This window comes from Oncorhynchus kisutch, linkage group LG6, assembly GCF_002021735.2.
Source record: "Oncorhynchus kisutch isolate 150728-3 linkage group LG6, Okis_V2, whole genome shotgun sequence".
Classification (NCBI taxonomy): domain Eukaryota; kingdom Metazoa; phylum Chordata; class Actinopteri; order Salmoniformes; family Salmonidae; genus Oncorhynchus; species Oncorhynchus kisutch.
The window spans coordinates 6,914,668-6,922,167 of NC_034179.2; the positions used below are offsets into that span (position 1 = coordinate 6,914,668).

Here is a 7,500-nt window from a genome sequence, read left to right on the forward strand (position 1 = left end):
CCCTTCTCCTCCTCCTCCCCCTCCTCTCCCCTTCCTCCTACTCTACTCTCCTCCTCTCCCCTTCCTCCTCCTCCCCTCCCCTTCCTCTCTCCCTCCTCCTTCTCTACTCTCCTCCCCCTCCCCTCCTCTTTGTCCAATCTCAGCTCTGTCGATCTGTTGTACCCAGCTGGCATCCAGTGTCTGATATTAACCAAGATAAACGACAAGCACCTGAACAGAGGAGAGAAGAGAGGAGCCGTCCTGTGAAGGATTTTGGCTCCTAGCCTTGGCATTTAGAGCACAGGGGTATCACAGCATCCCAAATGGCATCCTATTTCCCTATTTAGTGTACTACATTTAACAAGGGTCCTGGTCAAAGTAGTAGTACACTATGCAGGGAATAGGGTGCCATTTGGGACAAACACTAGATCATGCCTGGTTGGGTAACACATGAGGATTCTCAAAAGGAGAGGACATTAAGGTATGCCTAATTGATAAATAATAATACAAAATGCCTCCACCAACTAAAGAAAAACAAAAGGAGTGAACTGTTTTGAAGTAAAACTCCAATTAAAAATAAAGAGGTATGTCTCCTGATATTAAAACCCTGGCTGGACATGACAGTAATGTTACTGGGATGCAAGACATAGACAAGAGAGAGGCGGAGTGGAGATCCCTGTGGAGAACAGGTCTTCCCTACAGAGACTTGGCCACGTGCAGTAGGAGCGTCAAAGGTGTTTTTCAAGTCCCACAAAGGAGCCCTTTGATGAGTCGTGTTTGATATGCCGCTCTATAGAGAGAGGTGGGAGTCCTGTTGAAGGACATGAAGAATGGAGTCAGTACACAGAGATAGGAGCTGAGGATGATATCTGATCTACAATGGGTATCTAAACCCCTTAGGGCCTACAGAGACCACTTAGGGCCTACAGAGGACCCCTTAGGGACTACAGAGACCCCTTAGGGACTACAGAGACCCCTTAGGGACTAAAGAGACCCCTTAGGGACTACAGAGACCACTTAGGGACTACAGAGACCGTTTAGGGACTACAGAAACAATTGAGGGACTACAGAGACCCCTTAGGGCCTACAGAGACCCCTGAGGAACTACATAAACCCCTTAGGGAATACAGAGACCCCTTAGGGACTACAGAGACCCCTTAGGGATTACAGAAAGCCCTTAGGGACTACAGAGACCCCTTGAGGACTACAGAGACCCCTTAGGGACTACAGAAACCCCTTAGGGACTACAGAGACCCCTTAGGGACTACAGAGACCCATTAGGGACTATATAAACAATTTAGGGACTACAGAGACGCCTTAGGGACGACATAAACAATTTAGGGACAACAGTAAGCCCTTAGGGACTACAGAAACACCTTAGGGACTACATAGAACCCTAAGGGACTACAGAAACCCCTTAGGGACTACAGAAACATATTAGGGACTACAGCAACCCCTTAGGGACTACATAGACCCCTAGGGACTACAGAGACCCCTTAGGGACTACATAGACCCCTTAGGGACTTATTAAACAATTTAGGGACTACACAGACCCCTTAGGGACTACATAAACATATTAGGAACTACAGAAACCCCTTAGGGTCAACAGAAACCCCTTAGGGACTACATAAACCCCTTAGGGACTACAGAAACCCCTTAGGGACTACAGAGACCCCTTAGGGATTACAGAGACACCTTAGGAACCACAGAAACCCCTTAGGGACTACATAAACAATTTAGGGACTACAGAGACCCCTTAGGGACTACAGAAACCCCTTAGGGACTACATAAACAATTTAGGGACTACAGAGACCCCTTAGGGACTACAGAAACCCCTTAGGGACTACAGAGACCCCTTAGGGACTACACAAAACCCCTAGGGACTACAGAACCCCCTTAGGGACTACAAAAACCTACTAGGGACTACAGAGACCCCTTAAGGACTACATAAACCCCTTAGGGACTACAGAGACCCCTTAGGGACTACAGAAACCCCTTAGGGACTATAGAGACCGCTTTAGGGACTACAGAGACCGCTTAGGGACTACAGAAACCCCTTAGGGACTACATAAACCCCTTAGGGACTACATAAACCCCTTAGGGACTACATAAACATATTAGGGACTACAGAAACCCCTTAGGGTCAACAGAAACCCCTTAGGGACTACATAACCCCTTAGGACTACAGAGACCCCTTAGGGACTACATAGACCCCTTAGGGACTATATAAACAATTTAGGGACTACACAGACCCCTTAGGACTACATAAACATATTAGGGACTACAGAAACCCCTTAGGGTCAACAGAAACCCCTTAGGGACTACATAAACCCCTTAGGGACTACATAGACCCCTTAGGGACAATATAAACAATTTAGGGACTACACAGACCCCTTAGGGACTACATAAACATATTAGGGACTACAGAAACCCCTTAGGGTCAACAGAAACCCCTTAGGGACTACATAAACCCCTTAGGGACTACAGAAACCCCTTAGGGACTACAGAGACCCCTTAGGGATTACAGAGACACCTTAGGAACCACAGAAACCCCTTAGGGACTACATAAACAATTTAGGGACTACAGAGACCCCTTAGGGACTACAGAAACCCCTTAGGGACTACATAAACAATTTAGGTACTACAGCGACCCCTTAGGGACTACAGAAACCCCTTAGGGACTACAGAGACCCCTTAGGGACTACACAAAACCCCTAGGGACTACAGAACCCCCTTAGGGACTACAAAAACCTACTAGGGACTACAGAGACCCCTTAAGGACTACATAAACCCCTTAGGGACTACAGAGACCCCTTAGGGACTACAGAAACCCCTTAGGGACTATAGAAACCCCTTAGGGACTACAGAGACCACTTAGGGACTACAGAAACCCCTTAGGGACTACATAAACCCCTTAGGGACTACATAAACCCCTTAGGGACTACATAAACATATTAGGGACTACAGAAACCCCTTAGGGTCAACAGAAACCCCTTAGGGACTACATAAACCCCTTAGGGACTACAGAAACCCCTTAGGGACTACAGAGACCCCCTTAGGGATTACAGATACACCTTAGGAACCACAGAAACCCTTAGGGACTACATAAACAATTTAGGGACTACAGAGACCCCTTAGGGACTACAGAAACCCCTTAGGGACTACATAAACAATTTAGGACTACAGAGACCCCTTAGGGACTACAGAAACCCCTTAGGGACTACAAAAACCTACTAGGGATTACAGAGACCCTTAAGGACTACAGAAACCCCCTAGGGACTACAGAGACCCCTTAGGGACTACAGAAACCCCTACGGGACTATAGAAACCCCTTAGGGACTACAGAGACCGCTTAGGGACTACAGAAACCCCTTAGGGACTACATAAACCCCTTAGGGACTACATAAACCCCTTAGGGACTACATAAACCCCTTTAGGGACTACAGAAACCCCTTAGGGGCTACAGAGACCCCTTAGGGAATACAGAGACCCCCTAGGACCTACAGAAACCCCTTAGGGACTAGAGAAACCCATTAGGACCTTACAGAGACCCCTTAGGACCTACTGAAACCCCTTAGGGACTACGGAGACCCCTTAGGGACTACAGAGACCCCTTAGGGACTACATAAACCCCTTAGGGACTACAGAGATCCCTTAGGGACTAGAGAAACCCCTTAGGGACTACAGAAAGCCCTTAGGGACTACAGAAAGCCCTTAGGGACTACAGAGACCCCTTAGGGACTACAGAAACCCCTTAGGGACTACGAGACCCCTTAGGGACTACACAAAACCCCTAGGGACTACAGAAACCCCTTAGGGACTACAGAAACCCCTTAGGGACTACAAAAACCTACTAGGACTACAGAGACCCCCTTAAGGACTACAGAAACCCCCTAGGGACTACAGAGACCCCTTAGGGACTACAGAAACCCCTACGGGACTATAGAAACCCTTAGGGACTACAGAGACCGCTTAGGGACTACAGAAACCCCTTAGGGACTACATAAACCCCTTAGGGACTACATAAACCCCTTAGGGACTACATAAACCCCTTTAGGGACTACAGAAACCCCTTAGGGGCTACAGAGACCCCTTAGGGACTACAGAGACCCCCTAGGACCTACAGAAACCCCTTAGGGACTAGAGAAACCCATTAGGACCTACAGAGACCCCTTAGGACCTACTGAAACCCCTTAGGGACTACGGAGACCCCTTAGGGACTACAGAGACCCCTTAGGGACTACATAAACCCCTTAGGGACTGCAGAGATCCCTTAGGGACTAGAGAAACCCTTAGGGACTACAGAAAGCCCTTAGGGACTACAGAAAGCCCTTAGGGACTACAGAGACCCCTTAGGGACTACAGAAACCCTTAGGGACTACATAGACCCCTTAGGGACTACAGAAAGCCCTTAGGGACTACAGAAAGCCCTTAGGGACTACAGAGACCCCTTAGGGACTACAGAAACCCCTTAGGGACTACAGAGACCTCTTAGGGACTACAGAGACCGCTTAGGGACTACAGAAACCCCTTAGGGACTACATAAACCCCTTAGGGACTACATAAACCCCTTAGGGACTACATAAACCCCTTTAGGGACTACAGAAACCCCTTAGGGGCTACAGAGACCCCTTAGGGACTACAGAGTCTCCTTCTCTCTTTCTTTCTCTCTCTCGGAGGACCTGAGCCCTAGGACCATGCCCCAGGACTACCTGACCATGATGACTCCTTGCTGTCCCCAGTCCACCTGGCCATGCTGCTGTTCCAGTTTCAACTGACCTGAGCCCTAGGACCATGCCCCAGGACTACCTGACATGATGACTCCTTGCTGTCCCCAGTCTACCTGGCCATGCTGCTGCTCCAGTTTCAACTTCCACCTGACTGTGCTGCTGCTCTAGTTTCAACTGTTCTGCCTTATTATTATTCGACCATGCTGGTCATTTATGAACATTGAACATCTTGACCATGTTCTGTTATAATCTCCACCCGGCACAGCCAGAAGAGGACTGGCCACCCCACATAGCCTGGTTCCTCTCTAGGTTTCTTCCTAGGTATTGGCCTTTCTAGGGAGTTTTTCCTAGCCACCGTGCTTCTCCACCTGCATTGCTTGCTGTTTGGGGTTTTAGGCTGGGTTTCTGTACAGCACTTTGAGATATCAGCTGATGTACGAAGGGCTATATAAATAAATTTGATTTGATTTGATTTGATTTAGGGACTACAGAAAGCCATTAGGGACTACAGGAAGCCCTTAGGGACTACAGATACCCCTTAGGGACTACAGATACCCCTTAGAGACTACAGAAAGCCCTTAGGGACTACAGAGACCCCTTAGGGACTACAGAAAGCCCTTAGGGACTACAGAGACCCCTTAGGGACTACAGAGACCCCCAGGAAGGCTCATTTGGTAGAATGTTTGGAATGACTTGTGGGTTGTGGGTTGATTCCCACGGGGGACCAATGTGTGAAACTTACTACTGTAAGTTGCTCTGGATAGGAATGTCTGCTAAAACGTACAGGTTAGCTTGAGGCTCTACGGGGTTGGCCTGCCTGCACATGTTGGGACACTTCTTACAGTCCTGTACAGCGGGGAGAGAAGGCGGGCAATGCAGGAAGGAGTCATTAATTATGAGGAAGTGCATGCGAGGCACGGAGCACCTGGCTCCAGTGGATGAGCACGCCAGCGACACACACACGCACGCACGCACGCACGCACACACACACACACACACACCAAAGAGAGTCACCCCCCTAGTTGAGTTCACTAACTCAAACCAGCAGTCAGCCACATTACGGTCACAGCTGACTGAGGCTTAAAGAGGCACAGCCATATACAGGATGCCTTCATGTACATATCTACCTCATTATTATCTATCCTGATGTCTAGTCACTTACCCTGCCTTCATGTACATATCTACCTCATTATTATCTATCCTGATGTCTAGTCACTTTAACCCTGCCTTCATGTACATATCTACCCTCAAATACCTTATTATTCTCTATCCTGATGCCTAGTCACTTTACCCTGCCTTCATGTACATATCTACCTCAAATACCTCATTATTATCTATCCTGATGTCTAGACACTTTACCCTGCCTTCATGTACATATCTACCTCAAATACCTCATTATTATCTATCCTGATGTCTAGTCACTTTACCCTGCCTTCATGTACATATCTACCTCATTATTTTCTATCCTGATGTCTAGTCACTTTACCCTGCCTTCATGTACATATCTACCTCATCATTATCTATCCTGATGTCTAGTCACTTCACCCTGCCTTCATGTACAATATCTACCTCATTATTATCTATCCTGATGTCTAGTCACTTCACCCTGCCTTCATGTACATATCTACCTCAAATACCTTATTATTATCTATCCTGATGCCTAGTCACTTTACCCTGCCTTCATGTACATATCTACCTCAAATACCTTATTATTATCTATCCTAATGCCTAGTCTCTTTATCTTCATGTACATATCTACCTCAAATACCTTATTATTATCTATCCTGATGCCTAGTCTCTTTATCTTCATGTACATATCTACCTCAAATACCTTATTATTATCTATCCTGATGTCACTTTACCCTGCCTTCATGTACATATCTACCTCAAATACCTTATTATTATCTATCCTGATGTCTAGTCACTTACCCTGCCTTCGTGTACATATCTACCTCAAATACCTTGTACCTTTCCACATTGATCTGGTACTGGTACTCCCTGTATATAGGCGCCACATTGATCTGGTACTGGTACTTCCTGTATATAGCTCCAAATTGATCTGGTACTTCCTGTAAATAGCTCTACATTAATCTGGTACTTCCTGTATATAGCTCTACATTAATCTGGTACTCCCTGTATATAACTCCACATTGATCTGATACTGGTACTTCCTGTATTAGCTCCACATTGATCTGGTACTTCCTGTATTTAGCTCCACGTTGATCTGGTACTTCCTGTATATAGCTCTACATTGATCTGGTACTTCCTGTATATAGCTCCACATTGATCTGGTACTGGTACTCCTGTATATAGCTCCACATTGATCTGGTACTTCCTGTATATAGCTCCACATTGATCTGGTACTGGTACTCCCTGTATTTAGCTCCACATTGATCTGGTACTTCCTGTATATAGCTCCACATTGATCTGGTACTGGTACTCCCTGTATATAGCCTCCACATTGATCTGGTACTTCCTGTATATAGCTCCACATTGATCTGGTACTTCCTGTATATAGCTCCACATTGATCTGGTACTTCCTGTATATAGCTCCACATTGATCTGGTACTTCCTGTATATAGCTCCACATTGATACGGTACTGGTACTTCCTGTATATAGCTCCACATTGATACGGTACTGGTACTTCCTGTATATAGCTCCACATTGATACGGACTGGTACTTCCTGTATATAGCTCCACATTGATACGGTACTGGTACTTCCTGTATATAGCTCCACATTGATACGGTACTGGGGTACTTCCTGTATATAGCTCCACATTGATACGGTA

At 46.5% G+C, this 7,500-nt stretch overlaps 1 protein-coding gene across 4 annotated transcripts in view; it reads right to left on the minus strand.

Moving 5' to 3' along the window:
- Positions 1-7,500, minus strand: part of LOC109879714 (transcription factor 4) — a 351,270-nt gene that overhangs the window by 139,760 nt on the left and 204,010 nt on the right. The window lies entirely within an intron of this gene.